This window comes from Eschrichtius robustus, chromosome 3, assembly GCF_028021215.1.
Source record: "Eschrichtius robustus isolate mEscRob2 chromosome 3, mEscRob2.pri, whole genome shotgun sequence".
Classification (NCBI taxonomy): domain Eukaryota; kingdom Metazoa; phylum Chordata; class Mammalia; order Artiodactyla; family Eschrichtiidae; genus Eschrichtius; species Eschrichtius robustus.
Window position 1 is genome coordinate 150,445,911 of NC_090826.1, and position 23,990 is coordinate 150,469,900.

The window sequence follows — 23,990 nt, forward strand, 5'->3', positions numbered from 1 at the left end:
GCAAGAGGGTTCCCTTTTCTCCACACCCTCGCCAGCATTTGTTGTTTGTAGATTTTCTGATGATGCCCATTCTAACTGGTGTGAGGTGATACCTCATTGTAGTTTTGATTTGCATTTCTCTAATAATTAGTGATGTTGAGCAGCTTGTCATGTGCTTCATGGCCGTCTGTATGTCTTCTTTGGAGAAATGTCTATTTAGGTCTTCTGCCCATTTTTGGATTGGGTTGTTTGTTTCTTTAATATTGAGCTGAATGAGCTGTTTATATATTTTGGACATTAACCCTTTGTCCGTTGATTCGTTTGCCAATATTTTCTCCCATTCTGAGGGTTGTCTCTTCGTCTTGTTTATGGTTTCCTTTGCTGTGCAAAAGCTTTGAAGTTTCATTAGGCCCTGTTTGTTTATTTTTGTTTTTATTTCCATTACTCTAGGAGGTGGGTCAAAAAAGATCTTGCTGTGGTTTATGTCAAAGAGTGTTCTTCCTATGTTTTCCTCTAAGAGATTTATAGTGTCCAGTCTTACATTTAGGTCTCTAATCCATTCTGAGTTTATTTTTGTGTATGGTGTTAGGGAGTATTCTAATTTCATTCTTTTACATGTACCTGTCCAGTTTTCCCAGCACCACTTATTGAAGAGACTGTCTTTTCTCCATTGTATATCTTTGCCTCCTTTGTCATAGATTAGTTGACCATAGGTGCGTGGGTTTATCTCTGGGCTTTCTATCTTGTTCCATTGATCTATGTTTCTGTTTTTGTGCCAGTACCATATTGTCTTGATTACTGTAGCTTTGTAGTATAGTCTGAAGTCAGGGAGTCTGATTCCTCCAGCTCCGTTTTTTTCCCTCAAGACTGCTTTGGCTATTCGGGGTCTTTTGTGTCTCCATACAAATTTTAAGATGATTTGTTTTAGTTCTGTAAAAAATGCCATTGGTAATTTGACAGGGATTGCATTGAATCTGTAGATTGCTTTGGGTAGTATAGTCATTTTCACAATATTGATTCTTCCAATCCAAGAACGTGGTATATCTCCCCATCTGTTGGTATCATCTTTAATTTCTTTCATCAGTGTCTTATAGTTTTCTGCATACAGGTCTTTTGTCTCCCTAGGTAAGTTTATTCCTAGGTATTTTATTCTTTATGCTGCAATGGTTAATGGGAGTCTTTCCATAATTTCTCTTTCAGATTTTTCATCATTAGTGTATAGGAATGCAAGAGATTTCTGTGCATTAATTTTGTATCCTGCAACTTTACCATATTCATTAATTACCTCTAGTAGTTTTCTGGTGACAGTTTTAGGATTCTTTATGTATAGTATCATGTCATCTACAAACAGTGACAGTTTTACTTCTTCTTTTCCAATTTCTATTCCTTTTATTTCTTTTTCTTCTCTGACTGCCGTGGCTAGGACTTCCAAAACTATGTTGAATAATAGTGGTGAGAGTGGACATCCTTGTCTCGTTCCTGATCTTAGAGGAAATGCTTTCAGTTTTTCACTGTTGAGAATGATATTTGCTGTGGGTTTGTCGTATATGGCCTTTATTATGTTGAGGTAGGTTCCCTCTATGCCCACTTTCTGGAGAGTTTTTATCAGAAATGGGTGTTGAATTTTGTCAAAAGCTTTTTCTGCACCTATTGAGATGACCATATGGTTTTTATTCTTCAATTTGTTAATATGGTGTATCACACTGATTGATTTGCGTATATTGAAGAATCCTTGCATCCCTGGGATAAATCCCACTTGATCGTGGTGTATGATGCTTTTAATGTGTTGTTGGATTCTGTTTGCCAGTATTTTGTTGAGGATTTTTGCATCTATATTCATCAGTGATATTGGTCTGTAATTTTCTTTTTTTGTAGTATCTTTCTCTGGTTTTGGTATCAGGGTGACGGTGGCCTCGTAGAATGAGTTTGGGAGTGTTCCTTCCTCTTCAGTTTTTTGGAAGACTTTGAGAAGGATGGGTGTTAGCTCTTCTCTAAATGTTTGATAGAATTCACCTGTGAAGCCATCTGGTCCTGGACTTTTGTTTGTTGGACGAGTTTTAATCACAGTTTCAATTTCATTACTTGTGATTGGTCTGTTCATATTTTCTATTTCTTCCTGGTTCAGTCTTGGAAGGTTATACCTTTCTAAGAATTTGTCCATTTCTTCCAGGTTGTCCATTTTATTGGCATAGAGTTGCTTATAGTAGTCTCTTAGGATGCTTTGTATTTCTGCAGTGTCTGTCGTAACTTCTTTTTCATTTCTGATTTTATTGATTTGAGTCCTCTCCCTCTTTTTCTTGATGAGTCTGGCTAATGGCTTATCAATTTTGTTTATCTTCTCAAAGAACCAGCTTTTAGTTTTATTGATCTTTGCTATTGTTTTCTTTGTTTCTATTTCATGTATTTCCGCTCTGATCTTTATGATTTCTTTCCTTCTGCTAACTTTGGGTTTTGTTTGTTCTTCTTTCTCTAGTTGCTTTAGGTGTAAGGTTAGATTGTTTACTTGAGATTTTTCTTGTTTCTTTAGGTAGGCTTGTATAGCTATAAACTTCCCTCTTAGAACTGCTTTAGCTGCATCCCATAGGTTTTGGATCATCATGTTTTCATTGTCATTTGTCTCTAGGTATTTTTTGATTTCCTCTTTGATTTCTTCAGTGATCTCTTGGTTATTTAGTAACGTATTGTTTAGCCTCCATGTGTTTGTGTTTTTTACGTTTTTTTCCCTGTAATTGATTTCTAATCTCATAGCGTTTTGGTCAGAAAAGATGCTTGATATGATTTCAATTTTCTTAAATTTACTGAGGCTTGATTTGTGACCCAAGATGTGATCTATCCTGGAGAATGTTCCGTGCACACTTGAGAAGAAAGTGTAATCTGCTGTTTTTGGATGGAATGTCCTATAAATATCAATTAAATCTATCTGGTCTATTGTGTCATTTAAAGCTTCTGTTTCCTTATCTATTTTCATTTTGGATGATCTGTGCATTGGTGTAAGTGAGGTGTTAAAGTCCCCCACTATTACTGTGTTACTGTCGATTTCCTCTTTTATAGCTGTTAGCAGTTGCCTTATGTATTGAGGTGCTCCTATGTTGGGTGCATATATGTTTATAATTATTATATCTTCTTCTTGGATTGATCCCTTGATCATTATGTAGTGTCCTTCCTTGTCTCTTGTCACATTCTTTATTTTAAAGTCTATTTTATCTGATATGAGTATAGCTACTCCAGCTTTCTTTTGATTTCCATTTTCATGGAATATCTTTTTCCATCCCCTCACTTTCAGTCTGTATGTGTCCCTAGGTCTGAAGTGGGTCTCTTGTAGACAGCATATATATGGGTCTTGTCTTTGTATCCATTCAGCAAGCCTGTGTCTTTTGGTTGGAGCATTTAATCCATTCACGTTTAAGGTAATTATTGATATGTCTGTTCGTATTACCATTTTCTTAATTGTTTTGGGTTTGTTTTTGTAGGTCCTTTTCTTCTCTTGTGTTTCCCACTTAGAGAAGTTCCTTTAGCATTTGTTGTAGAGATTGTTTGGTGGTGCTGAATTGTCTTAGCTTTTGCTCGTCTGTAAAGCTTTTGATTTCTCCATCAAATCTAAATGAGATCCTTGCCGGGTAGAGTTACCTTGGTTGTAGGTTCTTCCCTTTCATCACTTTAAGTATATCATGCCACTCCCTTCTGGCTTGTAGAGTTTCTGCTGAGAAATCAGCTGTTAACCTTATGGCAGTTCCCTTGTATGTTATTTGTCGTTTTTCCCTTGCTGCTTTCAATAATTTTTCTTTGTCTTTAATTTTTGCCAATTTGATTACTATGTGTCTCGGCGTGTTTCTCCTTGGGTTTATCCTGTATGGGACTCTCTGCGCTTCCTGGACTTGGGTGGCTATTTCCTTTCCCATGTTAGGGAAGTTTTCGACTATAATCTCTTCAAATATTTTCTCGGGTCCTTTCTCTCTCTCTTCTCCTTCTGGGACCCCTATAATGCGAATGTTGTTGCGTTTAATGTTGTCCCAGAGGTCTCTTAGGCTGTCTTCATTTCTTTTCATTCTTTTTTCTTTAGTCTGTTCCGCAGCAGTGAATTCCACCATTCTGTCTTCCAGGTCACTTATCCGTTCTTCTGCCTCAGTTATTCTGCTATTGATTCCTTCTAGTGTAGTTTTCATTTCAGCTATTGTATTGGTCATCTCTGTTTGTTTGTTCTTTAATTCTTCTAGGTCTTTGTTAATCATTTCTTGCATCTTCTCGATCTTTGCCTCCATTCTTATTCCGAGGTCCTGGATCATCTTCACTATCATTACTCTGAATTCTTTTTCTGGAAGGTTGCCTATCTCCACTTCATTTAGTCATTTTTCTGGGTTTTTTTCTTGTTCCTTCATCTGGTATATAGCCCTCTGCCTTTTCATCTTGTCTGTCTTTCTGTGAATGTGGTTTTTGTTCCACAGGCTGCAGGATTGTAATTTTTCTTGCTTCTGCTGTCTGCCCTCTGGTGGTTGAGTCTATCTAAGAGGCTTGATGGGAGGTTCTGGTGGTGGGTAGAGCTGACTGTTGCTGTGGCGGTCAGAGCTCAGTAAAACCTTAATCCACTTGACTGTTGATGGGTGGGGCTGGGTTCCCTCCCTGTTGGTTGTTTTGCCTGAGGCGACCCAACACTGGAGCCTACCTGGGCTCTTTGGTGGGGCTAATGGCAGACTCTGCAAGGGCTCATGCCAAGGAGTACTTCCCAGAACTTCTGCTGCCAGTGTCCTTGTCCCCACGGTGAAACAGAGCCACCCCCCTGCCTCTGCAGAAGACCTTCCAACACCAGCAGGTAGGTCTGCTTCAGTCTCCCCCAGGGTCACTGCTCCTTCCCCTGGGTCCCGATGCTCACACTATTTTGTGTGCGCCCTCCAAGAGTGGGGTCTCTGTTTCCCCCAGTCCTGTTGAAGTCCTGCAATCAATTCCCACTAGGCTTCAAAGTCTGATTCTCTATGAATTCCTCCTTCCGTTGCCGGACCCCCAGGTTGGGAAGCCTGACGTGGGGCTCAGAACCTTCACTCCAGTGGGTGGACTTCTGTGGTATAAGTGTTCGCCAGTCTGTGAGTCACCCACCCACCAGTTATGGGATTTGATTTTACTCTGATTGCGCCCCTCCTACCGTCTCATTGTGGCTTCTCCTTTGTCTTTGGATGTGGGGTATCTTTTTTGGTGAGTTCCAGTGTCTTCCTGTCGATGACTGTCCAGCAGCTAGTTATGATTCTGGTGTTCTCGCAAGAGGGAGTGAGAGCACGTCCTTCTACTCCGCCATCTTGGTTCCTCTCCCGACACTGGTTATTTTTTAAAGTTTCCCAGGATGTTATAATGGGCTGTCCTAGAATGTGTTAAAGGCCAGTTTTCCTCTAATTTAACAAGTCTCTTTGCCTCCCCTTCTTCTAAAACATTGGTTGGCCCATCACTTCATTGAGGCCCAGTGTAACTTGAAGGTCTGGCAGCCTATGAGCCCGGAGTCCAGCTCCCTTATCAGACATCAGGGATCCAAGCTCAGATGCCAAACCTGGGCTGATTCAAGGGCCTCTTGGCTGGTTACCAGGTCTCAAAATGGTGTGCTTCAGATACATTGTGGACTTTTGTCAAGTTACTGTTCTTTCTAAAATGGGCTCATAAGGAACAGACTTGTGGTTGCCAGGGGGGAAAGAGGGGTGGGGGAGGGAAGGGCTGGGAGTTTGGGATTAGCAGATGCAAACTAGTATATATAGGATGGATAAACACCAAGGTCCTACTGTATAGCACAGGGAACTATATTCGATATCCTGTGGAAAAGAATATGAAAACGAATATATATATATGTCTAACTGAGTCACTTTGCTGTACAGTAGAAATTAACACAACACTGTAAGTCAACTATACTTCAATAAAATTTTTAAAATAAAAAAATAAAATGGGCTCATAAGATTCTTTGCTTCCTTATATCTCAGTGGTTAGTAGAGGCTCTATGTTAGGACATGGGAAAATGTTTAAGGACTATGCCTCCAACAGATAAGCCCCTCAGTTGTTTTGAAATAACCATACATGATGTAATGACCTTCCCAAAGGAAGCACCATAGGCCACTGGAGGCAAATACTTGCAAGTAACGTGGGATAAGCACCCAAAACTTTCCACTGAGCCCTTCTTTAACTAAAGACATGCATTCGAGAGGTGTATGCTCTGATTAACATGGTCAGGGGCAGTTTTCCTGGATTCTCCAGATTAGTCAACATGTAGGACACCTGCCCTACAACCTCAGCTTTACAAGCTCCAAATAAGAAACTGAAACACAGCAGCTGATAGTTACCAGGACTGCAGTGAAGACCAGTTGCCATGGAGTGGACAAAGAACATTACAAAAAGAGACCCTAGTCAAGAGAAACTGCCAAAAAACTTGGGGAGGCTGAGAACAAACAAAATAATGCTATGGGGACAATTACAAACACAAGCCAAGGAGCACATAATAAGATCCTCAAATCAGGCCTGCTTCTCTCTCATGAAGACTTTAATCGGCATCTCCACAACATTTCTGTATTTAACTATGTAGAGCAATTATGTAGTTAAATTGACAGGGTCTCCAAATGACTCCTGAGTCGTTTCTCCTAAAGAATCCCGGTGCGGCCCTGACCCCAGGTTTCTTCTTCCGCGCTTCCACTCTCTTCCCTCCAGCTTGGCTAATCGCACTCCCCACACTTGGCTCTTCACGGCCAGCAGAAAACTATTACCAACAGTAACACAACCTTTTGCAAGACTGTAGTATTTGAAAGAAATAACTTATATTGCATTCAAGTTCAGCTGTACCAAGAATGAATAATCAAAATAATGCTTTTTTTTTTTTTTTTTTGAGTTGTCATCTGAGAACACACTATGTGCATTACTGTGAAATTTGGTTACACCTACTGTTTTTCAAGGCTAGAATGTCTCAGGTGTTCCTTCCAGGTAGTATCTTTTAGTCTAGTGCTTAATATCATTGCCTTTTTTTTTTTTTTTTTTGAATTTTTGAATTTTATTTTATTTATTTTTTTATACAGCAGGTTCTTATGAGTTATCCATTTTATACATTTTAGTGTATACATGTCAATCCCGATCTCCCAATTCATCACACACACACCCCACCCCCCAACCCCGCTGCTTTGCTTTTTTATCAAAGAGATTGAATCTTGAATGAACAAGCATGGAAAACTCATTACATATCAGTTGATAGAATTTATCGTAAACCATTCAGGAAAGCATCGCTTCTGTTGTTCACCTTTTGTTATGGAAATTCCCTTTTCCTCTTACACCAAACTTGATAATGGGATTCCTCCAGGATCCTATTTGGCTTCTGGGCTATCTGTGAAGGTTTTCTATCTTAGTCATTTCATTCAACCATTGAACAAATAATAACGGAACACCTACTGGGTGCCAGGCATCGGTCTGTCTCTTGGAATACATCAGTGAACAACACAAACATGGAGCTCTGTTCCAACAGGGAGAGAGAAACAATAATCAACACGCATTACAGGTAAGTAGATCGTATAGTGTGTCAGGGGATGGTGAGCGCTGGAGCAAACAGAAAGAGTAGAGGGGGGAAAGGGAGATGGGTGGGGATGGTCAGGGTGAGTCTCATGTGGAAGGTGACCCCTGAGTCAAGACCTGAAGGAGATGAGGGGAATGTGTGATACAGAAGTTTGGGGGAAGGCCAGAAGAAAGAAAGGAAGATCCAGGTGACTTTTATGGGTCTTTTATGGGTCTTTTATGTTCACTATCCATCTCTCATGTCTCATCTCAATGAAACATACCCATCTTTCCCGGTCGTCAAAACAAATGTGCAGGAGGACGGTGCTCTGCGGCGACCACCGTGAATCTTCCTTCAGAACACTCTTGGTCTTCATCTTTCAGCTGGATGCCCCGAAGATCATTCTCTTTGAAGTCCAGGAAGAAACTCAAATAGCTGTTGTGTGGCTCTGCAGGAAACCGTGTTTATCCTCTTCCATTGCTAAAAAGCCTTCTTGGTAGCTTTCCCTTATTTTTAAGTCTTAACTAATCCTAGGCATTCCTAGCCATTACCACACCCTCCCAGTTCTGCAACGCCCCCGTGCTCCCACCCGTGGTCCTGAGCCCCTCCCTCCGTCCACACCTGCTGCGTTGCCATCTGGCTGACTCTCAAGCTCTTCCACAGTCAAACAGATGCATGGCAGCCCCCATTCTCTTCTGTCTTCTCCCACCCTCTGCCCCAAGATCTCGATTTCTCAGGAGTGAAACCTGAAAAATCACATCATAGGTAGGAAGCATAGACAATGAAAACGATTTAAAATAATTACATGGCTTTAGGTTGAGAAGGACTAGGGACTTTATTATCCCTCCTTTTTACCTTCCTCAGAGGCAGATTTTTCCCTCCTTTTCAAAAGGAGCTGATGAGGCTTTCAAAGCCACAGTATAAACAGCAGATCAAGCTTTCCTTTAGGCCAGCAGCCTGCGCAGGATTTAATGACATGGAGGAGGGGACACTTGCCTGCCTGTCACCGAAGCCAATAAGAAGAGAACCAAGAGGCTTGCTCTTAGATGACACTGACTCCTGAGCTGGATGCTCCTGACTCTTGAGTTTGCAGAACCCCCTAACCTTCGAAGTACAAAAGCTACAGAAAAAGTACTGGGACAAAGCCGCTATAATTAACCACCTCAGAAGCTGGTGTGACGTATGGGAACCACTGTTCCTTCCCCGCCCTGAAGGTCTGCGTGAGGACTCTGACTGTCCCCTTAAAATGTTCACACCCTCAGCCAGTTCTACCATCACCTAGCAGATGCAGACACAGAGCTGCAGACGGCCAGAGTACCTAGAAGAGCACCCAATCTCTAGACAAAAGCTCTAGTTATTAACAACGTGAATAGCACTTTCAGCGTCTCCAGAATAATCCCTCAGAATGAGCGAAGAAGAAATGAGAAGCTGACTGGAGTGGCTTCATCATAGGTAAGCGTTAACTTAAAATGTAGTCTCAGGAGGAATTCAGAAATGTGCCCTTTCACAGACTGTTACAGAAATTCACCTCCCTTCCTTCGAGAATACTTTGTGTCTATGCATCTCTACGTTATAGCTAGCAAAAGTATTAATTAATATCCTGATTATACTTCTATCATTAGAGATAACTTGGAGGGTAAGAAATTATTAAAGAAGGTAACGTATGCAAAGTGCCTGTTTTGCTTGACCCAAGAGCAGAATCTGTAGGGTTGATGGGTACAGACAAATATGTGAGAGTATCAATTCAAGCACATAAAATCCCTACCTCAACTTTCAGAATTAGAGAATTTTAAAGCTGAGGAGGATTTTAAAGACCCTAATTCTAGTCCCTCTTTTAGCATTAAAGGAAACTGAGGCCCAATAGGACAGCTTATTAGATGCCCTCTGGAAACACAAGACAACATAGGGCACGCAGTCTTTGATCCCATGGTCCAAGTGGCCCTGGGACATGAAGAGTTGCTGGTGGAAGAGGTGCACGTGTCAGTTCTGCTGGGAGCCCCCAAGGAGGCAATTAAATAGCCCCTGTTCTTAAGCATCTGTGAACACAAGGATGAGGCCATAGCTCTGAGTGGATATGCCTGGTGAACAAGTCTACAGAGCCTGACCCTGAACCCACAGAGAAGGACCAGCCTCCGAGTGATCATATTCTGGAACTCTAACTGTGCCACGTGTACTAGAGGGAGGAGTTCCTGTGTTAAAAGTCAAGCACACAGGTGTGTTCCTTATTCTCATTCCCATCTACGTCCTGGGCCCCCTCTTACACCGGGGGAGGTCTGGCCTCTGTTCTTTCTCCTTCCTCACTCACATTCTCACATACCCTCTTCTCTCTCTTGTTCTTCTTGAGTCACTTGACATGAGGCAAGACACTGAAGTTCAAGTTTGGGTCCAATAATGAGCAAAGAGACCCCAAAAACCTCATCTTACTAGTACTCTGCACATAGCCATGACCCTGGACTTATTTGTAGACACTTCTGGGACCAGAGGAGAGAAAGGTTATTGGCAGGGCAGAGGTTTGCACATATGAGTATCCTTCCCAAATACCATTTGAGCATGTCCAAGGCAGGTTGATGGGGGCCCCACCGGATAAGACTGGGACAATGTGAGCACTAAAAAATGAAGTGCAGTAATAAATTATAAACCCCTGGAAAATAGGAAGTGGTGCAACTACACAGATAATAGTGAGTTAAACAAATGGGGGAGAGGCTGCTGTTTACAATAGAATGCCAAGTGGCAACTGGTAAGCGCCAAAGTTGGAAAATCATCATTTTGCAATCACCACAGTGGAGACTGGCTCAGGCAACGATCACCCATAATGCTAAACCTGGGGGGAACGTCTTGAAGAAGAGCAGAATATTTGTATCATACTAAAGTGTCTCCTACAGAATGCTTATGAGTTACAAGGCCAAAAAAGTAGTATTAACTATACAGTAGATAAATCCTTATCTACTGCAGTGTTCAGTATTCGCTTCCAGGATGGTGAAAACTAACATCACCAATGAGATTGTTGCTCATGATCTGCCTCCAGATGTGATGCCCTAAATAGGACACAATCAGGACTTCCCTGGTATTGCGGTGGTTGGGAATCCACCTGCCAATGCAGGAGACACGGGTTCGAGCCCTGGTCCAGGAAGATCCCACATGCCGTGGAGCAACTAAGCCCGTGAGCCACAACTACTGAGCTTGCGCTCTAGAACCCACAAGCCACAACTACTGAGCGCACGTGCCGCAACTACTGAAGCCCGCGCACCTAGAGCGCCTGCTCCACAACAAGAGAAGCCACCACAATGAGAAGCCCGCACACTGCAACGAAGAGTAGCCCCCGCCGGCCGCAACTAGAGAAAGCCCACGTGCAGCAACGAACACGCAACACAGCCAAAAATAAATAAATAAATGAATGAATTAATGAATAAATAAATTTTTTAAAAAGGACACAATCTAAATCTACTCACAAGAAAACAGCAGACAAACTCAAAATGGGGAATGTTCTATTAAATAAGGGGGAACTGGGCTTCCCTGGTGGCGCAGTGGTTGAGAATCTGCCTGCCAATGCAGGGGACACGGGTTCGAGCCCTGGTCTGGGAAGATCCCACATGCCGTGGAGCAACTAGGCCCGTGAGCCACAATTACTGAGCCTGCGCTCCGCAACAAGAGAGGCCGCGATAATGAGAGGCCCGCGCACCGCGATGAAGAGTGGCCCCCACTTGCCGCAACTAGAGAAAGCCCTCGCGCAGAAACGAAGACCCAACACAGCCATAAATAAATAAATAAATAAATAAATAAATAAATAAATAAACAAACCCAAAGTTTAAAAAAAAAAAAAAAAAAGATGTAACACTCAAGATTTCAGCTTTAGAAAAAAAAATAAATAAGGGGCAACTATACTCTTCAATGTCATAAAAGACAGAAGGGCTGTGGAAATCTTCCAGGTGTGAGGAAACCCTACAACCACAGCTCCATGGCAGCCCAGAACTTTCCACTCTGTCCTCTGAAAGACATCAGGCGTGGAATTTATAATAGGGTTTATCATTCCTATATGAATAATGAACGGGTGGAAAATCAGAAGTTGTTGGGGTTTTTAAAATTCACAGACCTCTTACATAACCTAGCCCACACTGAATCTTGCAAAAATAAATAAAGTTAGCCCTCTCTTCGAAGATGAGCCTTCCAATCAGCCACAATCCCATTTTGCCTCTGGGCTTTGCTTCTTAACTCTTTTTTTTTTTTTTTTTTTCCTGAATTGTGAATTCACAGCATTCTGAACCCAGCTTTTGCTTTGTGGTAAAAAATGGATTTATCTTTATACTATAGAAATAGACTTATACTATAGAAAAAGGTGGATTTATACTTCTATTATCCTACTTTGGTTGCTATGTCTTAATCCCCTTTCCAACTGAACTTTCAAAATGCAACACATTTGCAGATATACAGTACATGTAATACAAACAACTTTCTTCTGGGAGCTGAGGTCCTAGTTCAGTTAGAAATCTAAAATACATCACTCCTTCGACTTTGTACTATATAATTATTTATCTAGATCATGGTTATTGAACACAACCAGAAGCTTATCTATTTTTCACACCACTTCTCCTTGCCCCCCCCCACCCCACACACACACAACCTAAAGCCGGAAGGAACCATTAGAAATCAAGCAGACCTCTCCCTGCCTTAGGATGAGAAGATATCAGGAGCCCCACTTCACAGATGAGGCAATCACAGGTGACTTAATTTCATGCAAGCAGGCAACACCAACGATGGGGTTAGGATCCGCCAGAGGCTCCAAGAAGCATTCACTCTACTCTTCTAAACAAATTTATACAATCAGTATAAATTACTGCATTTCACAATCTAGCTCTCCAGCTCATCTTGAGAATCACTAATATGGTTTGATTCATTACTTTTAATTTCCCACCATTTGAACGGTCTCAGTGCTCTCCTCATAGCACTAGAAGTAAAGGTCTGTGGACTCGGTGCCAAAGTAACAGTAGAAAGATTCACAGTGACAAAGGGCCATGGAAACAGAAAACAGTGCTATTATTTGTGCATTAGTTAAATTTACTGGCGGTAAATCTACAAGAGGTGCATTCACATCAGACAATGTGGGTCAAAAACAGCCCACGCCACGGCCCCAGCGTCTAGAAGCGCAAAAGTGGCTACACAATACAACACAGTATCTTTGGAAAATAACCCCTGGCTTTGAATCCAAGACGGGAAGCCGAGATCTGCTTGAGAGCGTGAGGAAATGAGGAGAGAGTGATGAAAAGCTACCGTCGTGGGCACATTACACCTTTTAAGCAGTGAGAAATTCATTTAATAAACCGACTGAAGCCTGAAATCGAATTAAATCTAAAAGAGGCATCAACCTGAAATGCTAATAAGTTCACGCTCAAATTGTATACAAGGCAGCTCTGCCGTGCGTGCCTTTAATAATGCATTACCCAAAGTCTTTTCTGTATTCAATTGAACCGTGCAGCAACGTGACGTGAATTATTTCTACACTCTACTCTGGGTACAAATATCTTCACGCAGGCAATCTGTCTGGCCACGTTCCCCTTCCCTGTCAAGGTGAATGAGATGTGGTTCTCAAGGGATGTGATTGTGGTTGTGAAAAGGAAAGTCAAAACAGTAAGGATACATCCGTACCTTTCATTAAGAAAAACAATGGAGTATTTTTCTATCTAATTACTTGGCGTCCTGTATTTAATTTGAACGTGCAAGACTAAGAATGCAGATTGCCAAATTGCTTTATAGAAACTAAAGCTTCAATTAGTTCAATTTCAAGCTGGAGCACATCTTCAGACAGGCACCAGTAGCACTGGGTACAGCAGTCCTGTGGTTCAGCTCTCTTTTAGTTCCTCCTGAGGCTGTGCTCCCTTTTTTAACCTGAGAGTGGTTTAGGGGCAGAGGAGGGGCTGGAAAGTTCTCGTAAGCTGTGAGCATCACAACGTCAAGGCCTGGCTCTGGGTTACTACAACACCCTCTTAACTGCTCACCGCTCTTCCCCTTACCCCTAAGGCCTGGTCTCATAACACAGTACAGTGTCACTTCCAGCTCAAATCCTTTCCATGTCTGCCCATCTGTGATGGTTCATTTTATGTGTTGACTTGACCGGGCTAAGGGACGCCCAGATAGTTGGTAAAACGTTATTTCTGGGTGTGCTCGTGAGGGTGTTTCCAGAAGAGATTAGCAATTGGAATCAGTAAACTGAGTAAAGAAGATCCACCCTCACCAGCGTGGGGGGCATCACCCAACCCATGGAGGTCCTGAATAGAACAAAACGGCAGAGGAAGGGGGAATGCGCTCTCTGCTAGAGCTGGGACATCCATCTTTTCCTGCCCTCGGACATAGACACTACTGATTCCCAGACCCTCTTACTCAGAACAGGATGTATACCATCAGCCCCGGATCCTCAAGCCTTTGGACTGGGACTTACACCATCGGCTACCCTGGACTCAGGGCCTTTGGACTCAAGACTAAATTATACCACCAGCTTTCCTGGGTCTCCAGCTTGCAGATGGCAGTTAGTGGGACTTCTCAGCCTCCATAGTTACATGAGTCAATTCCTATAAAAAAATCTCCTCATATATACAGTTGACCCTTGAACACTGTTGGGGTTAGGGGCTCCATCAGCCCTCTGTGCGGTCGAAAATCCATGTATCACTTAAGAGTCAGCCCTCCGTATCCACAGATTCAACTGACTATGGATCGTGTAGTACTTTAGTATTTGCTATAGAACCATCCATGTATAAACAGACCTGCACAGTTCAAACCTATGTTGTTCAAGGGTCAACTGCATATATTATTGGTTCTGTTTCTCTGGAGAACCCTAAATAGTAAACTATCTAACTCGGATAAAATGCACAGTAGTTTACAAAGCCCTACCTGACACATATACATACACACACACATATATTTTATTTATATGTGTATGTGCATAATTATATATATACACATTTACACACATGTATACATATATATATACGTGCACATATACATACATATATATACACATATGTATACATACATATGTATATATACACACATACGTATAGATACACAGGCAACCCTTGAACAACACGGGGGTTAGGGGCAACAACTCACCACACAGTCAAAAATCCAGGTATAACTTACAGTTGTCCCTCTGTATATACGGCCCCTCTGTACCCACTAACTCAGCCAACTGCAGATCGTGTAGTACTGTAGTATTTACTACTGAAGAGAATCCACCTATTTAAGTGTACCTGCGCAATACAAACCCACGTTGTTCGAGGGTCAACTGCATTGATTACTGGTTCTGTTTCTCTGGAGAACTCTATCTAGTAAATCTTCTAACTGCGATAAAATGCACAACGGCTTACAAAGCCCTACGTGACCTGCCATCCCCCCCACTCCCATCTCCTCTGATCACTCCGCACTCCATTGCAGCTGCCCTGGCCTCCTTGCTCCTCCTTGAGCACTTCGGGCATGTTTGCAGCCCGGGGGCCTCTGCGCTGGCTGCACCCTCTTTCTGGAACCCTTCTCCGGATATCCATGTGATTCACATCGTCTCCTCCAAGTCTTCACCAAATGTCACCTTCTCAGTGAGGCCTACCCTGATCACCCCGTTTACAGTCAGTCCTCATTATTCTCTGATTCTGTATTTGCGAATTTGCCTACTCACTAAAATTTATTTGTAACCCCAAATCAATACTTGAGGTACTTTTGCAGTCATTCACAGACAAGCTCAGAGCAGAAAAAAATGTGAACCGCCCAACAGCCATGTGCCTGGCCAAGACGGAATGAGGCAGCACTCTCCCTTCTTGTTTCAGCTCTCAGACTGTAAACAAGTGTCCTTTTCATAGTCTGTCTGGTACCATGTGTTTTGTACTTTTGTGCTTTTTTTTTTTTTTTTTTTGGTGATTTCACTGTTTAAAATGGCCCCCAAGAATACTGCTGAAGGTCTGTCTACTGTTCCTAAGCACAAGAAGGCTGTGATGTGCCTTATGGAGAAAACATGTATGTTAGACAACCTCACTCAGGCATGAGTTATAGTGCTGTTGGCCACGAGTTCAAGGCTAATGAATCAACAATATATATTAAATAAGTGCCCTTAAACAGAAACATACATTAAAACAAGGTTACATATTGACTAGCTGACAAAAATGTTGCAACCAGAGACTCACAGGAACCTAATCCTGTATCTCCCCAGGAGCGATGGCTCAGTATCCGCTGATGCAGTGTTCGCAGAACCTTTATTGAATGAATATTGCAATGCTTCCCTTGGAACTCCAGATCTCCCTTACCTGGCTCGAGTTATGCCACAGCATTTATTATGTCCTAACATGCCATATTACTTATTTATTATGTTGATTATTATCTGTCTCACCAGCTGGAAAGTAAACTCTGTGAGAGGGCATGCTTTCACTTGTTTTGTTCACTACTCTGTCCCTAGCACCTAGTACAGTTTTTGGTATAATAGGCACTCAGAAAATATTTGTTGGATCAATAAACGAACACACAAATCAGCGGAGAGTCAGAACCTCCCCTGAAGCAGGGGTCTGGACAAGTAAGTTCCTGAAGGGTAAGTCACACACGAGGGCATCCAGGGAAACAAGGAATACGGTGGCGATTCTGGGCTGGATAGGGTTTATCAGAGGAAGGTGAGAGAAAACAGCTCAGGGTCAGCTGGGACTAACGGCGGTGGAGGCCAGATGGGACAGAAAAAGTTTGCCCGCAGGCTCTGAAGCTGAACCAGGTGGACAGTTAGGAGGTTTCTAAAGGTGGTGTACGCTGGGAAGGTGCAGATCACCCGGGACACAGAATCCAATGAGCTCCAAATGGAGGGGAACGGGGGCGCCAGGAGCACCCATAACGTTTCCTAGGTCTCTATATGGTCAATGCAGAACCGCTAAAAGAAATTATTAATAATCCTTGATAAATAAATTGCTGACGTTGGTTCCCCTGGAATAAGCTCCAGAGGTGCCCAGGTAAGAAGGACTGTCTCACCAATCAACAGCTGCAGGTCAGAGTGTCTGCCCGGGCAACTTTTGACTTGGGGCTCGACTCTGACAACTCAGCTTGTGTTTTGCCCGTGGAGTCTGAACCACACAGGCTACGCCTCTCCCAACCCTCATTCACTCGCTGTCAGCACACCTGTAGGGTGACCGCAATCCATCCTGCCCCAAGTGAATTCTGATACGCTGTGCAGCTTATATTTTAAGTCAGCTCACCCCAACCACGTACATCTTTAATGCCTGCATGATTCAGTAACAACCAGAACATGAACCTTATTTAACTTATAAAGAAAGATTAAACCCTCATTTCCACCCCAGCACGTACGCAGCATTAGCCCATTAACAGGTGGAGAAACTAAAACTTAGAGAGGTTAAAGAAACTTAATCAAGGTCACAGACCTACTAAGGAAAGAATGTGATGTGGGGTCTGTCAGACTCCAAAGCTCCACCCTATTCTCTGTACTATGTAATTCTTTAAATGCTTTTTAAACAAATTGATATAAAAATTGCTGTACTTTCTCAACAACTTTATGTCAATGGTCACATACTATTATCCAAACGAAATAACTTATTTTATATATTTTCAGGGAATTAGTGTAAATCAATTTATTTTTCATGGTGTCCATTAACTCTATGATATTTGCACCTTAAAGACATAACAGTTTAAACCTAATTATTGCTAAAATATTTTTTTAAAAAAGCTAACATTAAGTAAATGAAGACATGTTATTGAGAAAGGACATGGTGTGGTCCCAGCTCTACTACTTACCTCTTTGGGCAAATCACTTAACCTCTATGGCTTTTATTTTCCTTGTCAATAAAATGGGAATAATAAAAATAAGAACTTCTCTGACTAACTCACTGAACCCACAAATGAGACAACAGATGTGGAAGTATTTTTAAATGCTGACGTACTTTACAGGCTCAAGGATGGTCATGCCTGTCTTGGGATACATTACTTGTTGGCATTTAATTCCCTGAGGGCAGAGACTCCCCTACTCAGCTCTGTATGCATAAATTGGTGGCTGGCACATAGTAGGTGCTCAATAAATACCTACTGAACAAAGAGAATTTGGACTTTTGGTTATAATCCATTAAGACGGCATTTACAATTTATTTAAATAGTCTGTAAGTGGAAGATAATAATAAAATCAATCATTTTAATATTTGAGAATCAAATATGAAGTTGCAGAATAATTTGGAAATAAGCCCATGTAACAGGGACACTCTGCTCAGTGAGATGCTGATGAAACTTGCCTTGGAAAAGCAGACAGATTTTTTTGCTGCCCCTGCTGCTGGGCACCTCCACCAGTGGTCCGAGCACTGAGCTATCAGTCATGAATTTAACCCCACACGGTCCAAGTGGCTTTGCAGACAGACCGCCCCATCCTGCTAATCCTCTCACAAATACCCTTCTCTCATTATGGAGGGAGGGGCTTCGGACAACTATTCTCGATACCAGAAAAACATCAAGGCACATTCCCTGCTGCCGGCAGTTCAAGTATCCATCTGTGTTTGGAGGAGCAGCATGTTTGAGAAACTCACAAGAACAGCCTGTGTGGAGTTCGGGAGGGCAGCTCCTGTACCTCTCTACATTGTGCTGACATAGCACTAAATCCCTGTAGCCCAGGCTCCATCAGGGAAGAGCTTTTATAGAGAGGGAGACAATCGCTTTCCCCACCTCACCTCATACCCTCCCCTCTCCTCTGACTCCTCAGCCAGGAGACCTGGACCTCAGGTTACTAAGGATTTTCCCAGATTACAAGAGGTAGCCCTAACCCTCCCCTTTTGCCATGCCAAGGACTCAAGGACCACAGTCAAATCCCTCAGGTCATTCAAGCCGAGGTCTCCCACTCAAACCCACAAGAGGTGATGGCACAGTTTCTTGGCTTTATTGATAGGACTTGAGGGACCAATGACCTTCAGAAAGTAAAGTGCACAGACCACATGGTAGCTGCTCATGATTCTGAGTCAAACACAAAATTCTGGCAGACGATCTTGCTAGCAACCTTCAGGAAATTAAATCTGCTGTCAAATCAGAAATGAAACACAGAAAACCTAACATACAAAACCAGTCCCTCGGATTTCTTTATGGACCAACCTCATGAAACTGAGTGACCATACAACTATTAGGAGAAAACACACTCTGTCTCAAATATACCACATCTCACCCTGTTGTAGAAACTCACTTGAGAAATCCTAGGGAATCTAAAATTTTGGCGCTCAGTTTTTGCAGTAAAACCACAGACTGCAAGAAGGGAACCTAATCCCAGCTGTAACAAAAATATAAGTAGTCTGGGAAATATATTGCTTTGACAGTTACTGCTACCAATTAAGTCAGTTGCCAACTAGGCAAGTAATATCTTTGTATGCAGATTTATGTTATTGTAAGCAGCTCTTTACAGGAAACCACCCTCAGCAGGAAGCCCCTTCTCTTGCCACTTTAGCAAAGCTATACTGTAACTAACTTTCAAACCAGGCACCTGCACGCTCTACTCATTTCCAGCCCAAGCACAGCTTTCAAATATTTTAATCACACAATACCTTGCCTACCTTGTCGGTTCTTTCCATAGATCAAAGAAGTGGAAACGAAGAATAAGTAATTAACAGGTGACCAGATCTCCTCCCTAGCTTCCCCTTCAGTAATCTCGGGAACAAGCCGTGAACAAACCGTGTGAACGAGATAGCATCTAGAGGAAGATTACGAGGAGTCGACAAGCCTGCACACATTGGCGGGTGGCGTCGACTCTGACCCCCATCTCAATGCTTAACTGAAATTACTTCCCTGTTGCTATTTAAACGCTTTCATGGCTGAGCAGAATCTTCAAAGGTTGTTTCTGGGGGACACTGAGTCTACCATCTCCCCAGATTGCTGGCATTCTGATTAAAGGCAACTTGCCTTTCTACCATTTGTGAGTCATGATTTTGCAAGCAGCGATCAGCGGGACCCCCATTCGATAACATTAGGATGACAGTGTATCATAATGGGATTTGGGCTACGTCACCACCAAGCCTCTGTGAGTCCCTTTTCCTGTCCCCCTGATAACAACCCTGCTTCCCACCCACAGTGGAAGGACCTCAACTGTAATAATGAAGCCAGCAACCTCTTCTGACTGCTGCTAACTCACTCACCGTTCACAACACAGTTGGCACCTGTTGGCACCTGTAGGATACCCACGATGTATATTTTAATTAACTTCTTAGCAAATCCTCTATACACTGCTGCTAGCAACATTTCCCACAAACATAATGACTACTTGTATCTATCATCTCGACTTTAACAGTAAGGTCATGTCCGCAGGCATTGCTTTCCAGAAGTCTGGTGGGCCAGATCTCCTGTGTAAATAGTCTCATAGGGAAAGCCATGCCCCTCCCTGCAATGGGGAGCAGGAAGGAAGCCCTCCAAAATCCAAAGAAGGGAGCTACACAGTCAGCTCCCAGGAAAGAGAGGTCAGACTTTCCTTCCTGGATGGCACATTCCCTCACCCGTGGGCTTCTTACACAAGAGGAACAATTCTAGGAGAACTGAGGGAAGAGGGCAGAGAAAGGGAGAAGTCCACGTGAAGGAAAAACAAGCTGGAGGACAAACACATCCTGGACAACAAATAGGGGTGGCTCACTGGTCCTAAGTTTTTGTGACTGTAGGTCAGTGGCCTCCATCTTGCTTGGGTGGCTTGACTGATTCCTTATCTCCGCATCAAGAGCTACCCCCCAGGCCCCTCCTTACCTTGGGGCTGATTGAGTTCACCCTCCCCCCCATCTCTTTAGTCCCTCTGTGCTCCCCTCCCCTGAGAACACCAGCAAAAGCTCCTGCTGGAGTTCTTCCGGGGCCCAGTCCCTGTGACCCATGTGAATGTAAGATACTGAACATTCACAGATACTTAGAGTCACCCAAGGCCATCCTCCAGGTAGTCTACGGTCATGGCATGTCAGCGACGAGGAGTCCTTAGGAGCCCTCTAGCCCAGCCCAGTGCCTCTTAAGTTTTAATGTGCACACAATGTTCCTAGGAGATCTTGTTAAAAAGCAGATTCTGACTCAGTAGGTCTTGGGTGGGACCCAATATCCTGCATTTCTAACAAGCTCCCAGAAGAGGCTATTCCCCAGACAGTACTTGGGATAGCATGGCTCTTGCTAAATACAGACACTGGCTGTATTAAATACCAAAAAGACAAAATAAGTAAGGTATGGTAGTCCCTGGCCTCCAAAAGCTCAGTGAGCTAGACACAACGACTGCAAGAGCACGTATACATATTAAATAAAATACATGAACGTACACGGTACCATGGAGTAAAGAGGAGAGAGCAATCCCTCTGCTGGAGGGTTGAGCACAGCTTGACAGACACTGAAGCTGGGACTGACTTGAAGACTAAGCGGTATCTTGCCTGATAGAAGGAGAAGCATGACAGCGAGCCCTGCAGTACTAGCACATCAGCACCAAGGTCATGAAGGTTTGTGAGAGAAATGGATGGGCTCGACTGAGGAACAGTGACCAGTTCGGCCCCATTGTCTTATAAGGTGAGTGAGAAGCATTTGAAACGGTAGGTTGGAGCCAGGTTTGTATGTCATGCTTAACAATGAAATATTATTAGAGAATTAGTCTTAACTTTACCCTGCAGGTTATCTATAGCTTACAGTACTCAGGAGGAGACAGTATTCATCTTGTTCATTAGGTAAGTAGTTGGACAGTATCAGAGAATTTTATTAGCACACCAAGAGAAAAATCTTTGAATGCCTACTATAGTCAGGTGGATCGAATGAAGATGGCAGGTAACATGTCTGGAGCTAAAGTAGTCTGAAATCTCAGGACTCACAAGGTGGATGACATCGAATATTTTTGCACTTCTTCTTGGTGTAACGGGAAAAGGAAACCTATTTACCCGCGGTGCTAGTGAAGGTATGAATTTTCACATACTCATCTACAAGCAAATGCATTACGCATCTAAACCTTTCTTATTAAGAGGATTAGGATTTAGATTTTAATGCAATTAGAATGTACTACCTATGTGACTCTGGAAACATTACTTACATCTCTAGTTCTTACATGGTGGTGATGATATTTAAATCCTTATCCAACAATACTACTGCAAGAAAAAATAAGTTAATTCTAACAGGGGACTTTTTAAAACTAAAACAATGTACCTTGTTCTCAGCAATCCCTACTTCCGGGTTGTGCAACTGCTCACAAATTTAGCACCAAGTCTAACTGAATTGGATCTTATTTTTCTCCATATTAATAAAGAGTACCCCCTTCTACCTATAATACCTGGGCCACAAGGCTCTCTGCCCTAGAGGAGAAGAATATGTCAGAAGAGAAGATAGAAAACCTGCCCCTTGTGACTCAGTGGACTCTGGGAAGGGGAGGAAGGGATGAAAGAGGAGGGAAGAATTCAGAAACCTGTCCCGGCTCCTCTTCCCATCAGCCCACCCCATGACACGCTAAAAGGGAAGTCCATTATACAGATGGAGATAAAAACCCAAGCAGAGAGACTCCGGCTTTCCTTTCTGGTTGGAACTCTGATAGACCACCTTGCAGGATGCTCTCTACAACAAAGAGTGGGCATATTGGAAGATATATAGTTAGGCAGAGTGAAGGAGAGAGCGTAGCTGCGTTGCTGAGCCTCCTTTAGCAACCTTATGGCAAAAGAGATTCAGAAGTTCCACATGGAAGGTAGTAAGATGAGGGCCAATAAACCTGGTTTAGGGACACCTGTGATGAATGGCAAGGTGAGTACACTGCAAAGTGTAGTGCACAGCCTTGCCAGGGCCTGGCCGAGACTCAAAGGGGTCTGCCTAGTCAAAAGAACTGGGATGAGGCCGAGTCAGGAAGAGAGGAAGTCTGGGCCAGCTTCACCAGCTTCTTCGCATTAGACTCTGCACAGGTTCCTGGGGCTCAGATAAGATCTGCATTCTCCTTTGAGTCCACTTTAATGGGGCTTTTGCCCCTACCACTTCACTAAAACTGCTTCTGTCAAGGTCACCAGTGACCTCCATAGGGGCAACTCCAGTGTCAATCCTCATCTTCCTTTACTACTTTAGGTAGGGATATGAAGAAGCAGACTGGACACAACAGAAGAAAGGAGCAAGGAACTTAAAGATAAGCCAAGAGAAAGTATCCAAATCAAAACACAGAAAGGAAAAAAAAAAAAAAAAAAAAAAAAAGAATTGGGAGGCAAAAAGACAAACCAAGCATCAAAGAATTGTGGGATAATACCAGACAGTCTAATTGGAATGCCAGCAGGAAAAGAGAAAATGGTAGGAAAGAAATATTTGAAGAGATAATGCCAAGAATTTTTCAAAATTAATGAAAGAAAATAAACCATAGATCCAAGCTCAGAGAACTCCAGGCAGAAAACAAAGAAAACTATACCTAAGCACATCACAGTCAAACTGCTGAAACCAAAGATAAAGGGAAAATCTTGAAGTCAGCCAGAGGGGAAAAAAAGAAACATAACATACAGAGGAATTATATGAGACTTCTTGTCAGAAACTATGCAAGCCAGCAGATAATGGAAAGACATCTTTAAGACACTGAGAGAAAAAAATAACTGTCAACATAAAATTCCCTATCCAGTAAAAATATCTTTCAAAAAGGAAGACAAAATAAGAACATTTTCCCCCAAAAAAGAAATAGAAGTTTATATAATTCATTGCCAGCAGACCAGAAGGCTAAGGAAGTTCTTCAGGCAGAAAGAAATATAATATCAAATGGAATATTTGGATTTATACAAAGAAATTAATAGTACCAGAAATGGGCTGGGGGAGGAGAGTTACCGTTTAGTGGGTCTGGAGTTTGTGTTTGGGAAGATGAAAAAGTTGCACAGATGGATGGTGGTGATGATCATGGAATAATATGAATGTACTTAATGCCACTGAACTGTACACTGTAAAATGGTTAAGGCACTTCCCTGGCGGTCCAGTAGTTAAGTCTCTGCACTTCCAATGCAGGGGGGCATGGGTTTGATCCCTGGTCAGGGAATTAAGATCCCACATGCTGCACGGCACAGCCAAAATAAAATAAAATAAAATGATTAAAATGGTAAATTTTCCCATCTCGTTAAGGGAAAAAATGTAGATACTTCAGTAACTGAAGGGCATCATAATATCACAGAAAAGGAAAGTACTGATAAGAGCTCAGATGATGCTATTGACCTGATCTGCATTCAAGTTCACATTAGTATAGTGACCTTAGGTGATAAACTTTATAAACTCCAAATTACTTACTTGTTCATTAGGGAAATAAACTCTTCTTCAGAGATATATTGTGGGCATTGATATAACCTTTGAAAAACACATAGCTCTATATAGTGACATGGAGTAAACCTTCAATAAATGTGAGCTCCTCATACTACAAAAAAAGTAAATTGTATATTAAATTGTATATGTTACCATGATAGATAGAGAGACAGACAGACAGACAGATGGGTAGATACAAAGGCAGAAAAAAAGAACAAATAACAAATGGGATAAACAGAAAACAATTATCAAGATGGTAGATTTAAATGTAGCCACACCAATAATTACA

General features: G+C 42.4%; 1 protein-coding gene across 7 annotated transcripts in view; it reads right to left on the minus strand.

Annotated features, from left to right (window-relative positions):
- Window positions 1-23,990, minus strand: part of HHAT (hedgehog acyltransferase) — a 353,787-nt gene that overhangs the window by 172,225 nt on the left and 157,572 nt on the right. The gene's annotated exons all lie outside the window — the stretch shown is intronic.